The sequence below is a fragment of the Vitis riparia genome, chromosome 3, assembly GCF_004353265.1.
Source record: "Vitis riparia cultivar Riparia Gloire de Montpellier isolate 1030 chromosome 3, EGFV_Vit.rip_1.0, whole genome shotgun sequence".
NCBI lineage: Eukaryota > Viridiplantae > Streptophyta > Magnoliopsida > Vitales > Vitaceae > Vitis > Vitis riparia.
Genome location: NC_048433.1, coordinates 302,243 through 308,242, shown reverse-complemented (window position 1 = coordinate 308,242; position 6,000 = coordinate 302,243).

The window sequence follows — 6,000 nt, the reverse complement described above, 5'->3', positions numbered from 1 at the left end:
TAAACACATCAGAGACGAAAGACACAGTGAAGGAAAACAGAGCATGTGAAAGGAGAAATAATGCTATTAAATCTAGCTCTCTTCCATGAAAATCACTGAGAGCTAAGAACCGGTGGGAGGTTCTTGACTGATTTAATACGCAAACAAATAACAGAACCATAATGCAACACATATAGGAGAAAACAGAGTCTAAGCAAATGGAAGCTGAGGAACATGTTTATCATATTAGACAGCCAAAATACACATCCAAATATCAGAAAAAATAAATAAATAAATGAATAAATGGAAAGACTGAAATAATGGAGAACTTAAGGTGTAGAGATAGCTAAACCTCAGTGATCCTCTCGATCCAAAGTCGTTTTGGTTCTCAGCAAGCCGCAACTTCTCTCCTCTGTTTTCTTTTCTCAAACTCAAGAACACACTCCTTCTGGCATCCTCTCGCAATCCCCTGCTCCAAAAAAATCCCGACTCTGCTGCTTCCTCCCCTTCTTCTTCTCTCCCTGAAAATATCTCCCCGCCCAGAATCAGAAAGCTCTCCCCCCTCCAGAAAACGCCTTCCTCTCTCTCTCATAACAGAAAGAAAACCTCCTGCAGATCCTTTTCCAGGTGTCACCTCTTGGTTGCTTCTTCAAAAGCACTATTTGATTCTATGACCACCAAACACGAGGCGACACATGGCCCTATGGGACTATGACACTTGGCAAAACAGGTTGCCTGAGAGATGAGGCCTCAAACGGGGGTCTACAAATATGCCCCTCTTCGATAGAGTTCACGAGTGTAAGGAATATGAACACTGAAGTGAATAGTAAGTGTGAATAGTGAGTGGAGTGAAGTGAACTCTACCGAAGAACCAAAGAGACCCCCAATGAGACACTAGTGAAACACGAAAACTTGGGCCAAAAAGTGAATAAAAGGCTTTAATCCTAAGAGAAATGGTATCAAAGCGCCTCTAAAGTCACACCAAGGATCCAGACTCCCTCTAAGATGTCCCCAAAAGTGACTCGAAAAACCATATCAAAGATGAGTAACGGTCGAACCACCTCGGAGTACAGGAAAGACTGTACTCAAAGGATACCTCCTTGTGTGAACCACATGAGAATGCTAAGTATAGGGTGTCCAACAACATGACTGAAATACGTGTCGCGAACTCAAAGAACTGTGTCATGATAGTGAAAGGGGAATCCCAAAAGAGTAATGACGATCAAGCAATAAGCTCCAGGTAACTGAGTGAGGAAAATAACTCTGAAAAACCAAAATGGAGGAAAAATGGTGACTCAAAATGCAAAGAAGACTCAACTATGCAGGCGTGACTCGGAAATGAACAAGACTCAACTCAATCCGACAAAACCATGACCGATCGATATAGGTGCGGTCCCGACTCAAACTAAACACAAAAAGTGATAGGAACATGGCCGATCGATATAGGTGCGGCCCCGAAAAACACGAATTGACAAGATGATGACCGATTGATATAGGTGCGGTCCCAGACTCGAACTAACATGAAAATGATCGATCGATATAGGTGCGATCCCAGAAACACAAACTGACATGACAAGGAGATGGCCGATCGATATAGGTGCGGCCCCGACTCAAACTCAAACTGATAAGATGATGACCGATCGATATAGGTGCGGTCCCGAAACTGAACTGTCATGATAAGAAGATGGTCGATCGATATAGATGCGGCCCCGACTCAAACTCAAACTGATAGGATGATGACCGATCGATATAGGTGCGGTCCCGGAAACTAAACTGTCATGACAAGAAGATGGCCGATCGATATAGGTGCGGCCCCGACTCAAACTCAAACTGATAGGATGATGACCGATCGATATAGGTGCGGTCCCGACTCGAAAACTGACATGACAGGGAGATGGCCGATCGATATAGGTGCGGCCCCGACTCAAACTCAAACTGATAGGATGATGACCGATCGATATAGGTGCGGTCCTGACTCAAAAACTGACATGACAGGGAGATGGCCGATCGATATAGGTGCGGCCCCGACTCACACTCAAACTGATAGGATGATGACCGATCGATATAGGTGCGGTCCCGGAAACTAAACTGTCATGACAAGAAGATGGCCGATCGATATAGGTGCGGCCCCGACTCAAACTCAAACTGATAGGATGATGACCGATCGATATAGGTGCGGTCCTGACTCAAAAACTGACATGACAGGGAGATGGCCGATCGATATAGGTGCGGCCCCGACTCAAACTCAAACTGATAGGATGATGACCGATCGATATAGGTGCGGTCCTGACTAATGAGCGTTTTTTAGAATAATGGGATGATTCGTTAAAAAATATGTGTATTTTAAATTATTTTTAAATGGATGAAAATAATACTAATTTAAAAAATTTGAGCTTTTTTTTCTACATATTTTTATATTAGTGGATCAAATCCCGTTTTTCCATATATTATTTAATATAATATTTAAACTTATACAAATCATTTTTTATATCCAACAACACAATATAATATTTTAATTTATTAAATTTAAATATTTTAATCATAAGTATATTTTCTATTCCTTTTTTATTTTATTTTTTGACAAACCAAATATAACATATCCTATTAAATAAAATATAGTACTTTGGATATGAATCATAGGATACCATTGAACGATGGCATATAATATATCTATTGGTTAGAGTATAACTTGGCCGGGTTGGTCCAACCTAACCTAAACATAACATAGGTGTGATTAAAATAATTAAAGGGCAAGACAATCGAGACAGCCTCCTTGATCACACGCAGAATAGTGTGAACAAAAGTAGAAACTAGAAAGGGAGACGGAAAGCGACGGAGGTCAGCACATTTTTTTTATGGCACCTCCTTTTCAATTTTACTTTATTTGATTTTTTTTTCCTTCAAAAACACTATTTTTGCCTTAAACTCAACGTAGAAAGCGAGGTGAAGCCGACAGCTGTGTAATAAGTCCGGGGAGATGACTTTTGAAAAGTTTGAATGTGATGACGCCTTGAGAATTGGGTTGAGTTAAAAAGTTAAAAACACATTTGAATTTGTAAATTATACGTTTCATTTTACTCTATTAAAAGATATTATATTATTTTTTTCAATAATTTTATATAAAAATGGAGACTAAAATCACTGGAATTTCCACGAGATCCAAACACTCCCTTTGTCAGTTTCCGTTATTTTTCATTTTATTCGCCGGCCAACCCACTCCTCTCGTCTGAACCTCGAGATAATCGAGTAACGCCTCCAATTTAGTTACAATTATTTGCTTATAGTTTTAATGACATATGAATTGACCTTTGAGATATTTTGATGTGGAAATTTCAGCTATAATGTGAGGCTCCTGTTTCTTGAAGTCAATTTCACGTTCTTTTTCTCGATAAGAATGAGTCGTCTTTGTCTTTGTGGGGACCTTCTCCCACGTGTACCTCCAAACGTTATCAGTAATTTGGATTGTTTTTTTACATGAAAAAACTCAGCTATGATCATGTAATAGTGATGGAAGCAATAATGTTATTACCAAATATAATTATTTAACCATTTAAATTCAATCAATGCAACCAACTATGGTTATTAAACTATTTAAATTCAATAAATTCAACAAAGGATAGTAAAAATACAATCTTAGGGCATGTTTGGTTGTTGTTTTTAAAAACTGTTTTAGAAAATAATTTTTGAGAAAGGTTTTTTGCGTTTTCAGAAAAAATAAAAAATAAAATTGTGTTTGGGAACTGAATTTTGATAAACAGTTTTTGTTCTTAAAATAAAATAAAATAAAATAACATGTTTAAAAGTTATTTTTTTAATTAATAAAGTGTTTTCTTCCATTAATTTGATATTGTAAATTTATAAATAATTTTCATATGCATAATTTATTTAAATTTTTTTAAAAAATATCTCATTTTGAAAATTTTACACTAGTTATAATTTTCTTAAACAAATAATGATCTTGTAACTATGTGTAAGTATATTAATTTCAATAATTTAAGGAAGAAGAAAAGGTTTGCAGGTGGGGTGTGGTGGTTGGGTAGAACTCATCTTTGTGAAAACATAAAAAGTAGTTAAGAAAACACACAAAAAAAAGGAAGAGAAAACATGAAAAACAATCTATTATTTGAACAATAAAAAAAACAATGAAAACATCTTTTTATTGTTGTAAAAAAAAATGGTTTTTGAGAACTCAAAAAAATGGTTTTTGAAAACACAAAAAATACAAAAAAACAAAAACACAACCCCTTCTCCAAACAAGTTTTTTGTGTTTATTGTTTTCAAGAACATAAAATAATTCTTGAAAATAGAAACAAACGTACCCTTAATTTTCATTTATTTAATCATTTATTTAAAATAGCTAAAAATATAAAATTTGTTTTGAAAAAACGGTTTCAATTTAGGCCACATAATATTATTGGCATTTTTCATGATTAGCCAATTTAATTATTTATGAAAAATATTTGCAATTTGTATACCATTTTAAAATTTTTATATAATGTAAAATAATAATAATAATATGGTCCCATTCCGATCTTGTAACCGATATGAGTAAATAAAAACGTTATCAATAATTTGGATTGTTTTTTTACATGAAAAAACTCAGCTATGATCATGTAATAGTGATGGAAGCAATAATGTTATTACCAAATATAATTATTTAACCATTTAAATTCAATCAATGCGACCAACTATGGTTATTAAACTATTTAAATTCAATAAATTCAACAAGGGATAGTAAAAATATAATCTTAGTGCATGTTTAGTTGTTGTTTTTGAAAACTGTTTTAGAAAACAGTTTTTAAGAACAAATTTTTGTGTTTTCAGAAAAAAATTGTGTTTGGGAAATGAATTCTGAAAAACAGTTTTTGTTATAAAAAAAAAACATGTTTGGTTGAGTTAATAAATTTTTTTAAATAAATAAAACAAAAAACATGTTTGAAAGTTATTTTTTTTAATTAATAAAATATTTTCTTTAATTAATTTGATATTAAAAATTTATAAATAATTTTTATATGCATAATTCATTTAAATTAAAAAAAATTATTTCATTTTGAAATTTTTACACTAGTTATAATTTTCTTAAGCAAATGATGACTTTGTAATCATGTGTAAGTATATTAATTTCAATAATTTAAGAAAGAAGAAAAGGTTTGCAGGTAGGGGTGTGGTGGTTGAGTGGAGTTCACCTTTGTGGAAACACAAAAAACAGCTTAGAAAACACAAAAAAAAAAAGAAGATAAAATACGAAAAACAATCTATTATCTGAATAGTGAAAAAACAATGAAAACATCCTTTTATTATTATAAAAAAAGTGATTTTTAAAAACACATAAAAAAACAAAAAACAAAAACACACCCCCTTTTCAAACAAGTTTTTTATGTTTATTGTTTTCAAAAATAGAAAACAGTTATTGAAAACCGGAAACAAACAAACCCTTAATTTTTTTAATCTCTAATTTCTTTTCCACAATGTGAATATTTCCTAAAATTATTAAATTACAATCAAAGTATTTATTTTTATTTGTGGTATTAATGTGGCCAGATCGAATACAGCTGGTGGGAATCTTAGGTCCCCCAATCACATGTCGAATATTGAGACATGGGAGCTGCCAAGTGATACTATTGGAATGTTCATGAATCATGTAAAAAACACGAGGGAAAAAGGAAAAATGAATGGAGGCCACGACATTACTAGTGAAGGACAGCAAATGAGCATTTTTGTGAAGGGGAAATGCGCATGAAGGAAGCATCTTTGTGTGAAGGGAGATGCACGTGAAGGAGTGAAATATTGTAATGCTATTATCCATAGCCTTGTCATTGTTAAGGGATCGAATCTGTCACAAATCACGGTGGGCTCTCATGATCGTTATTTTCCCTTTTAAGAAGATGGAAAATGAAAGAAGAGACAAAGGGAAGATTATTAGGGTTTCGGAAGTGTGAGGGTAAGGATGGCAAAAATGGTATTTTTGTTATTCAACGTTTAAATTTTATTTTAAAAGTAAAAATAGGTGGGTATGAAGAT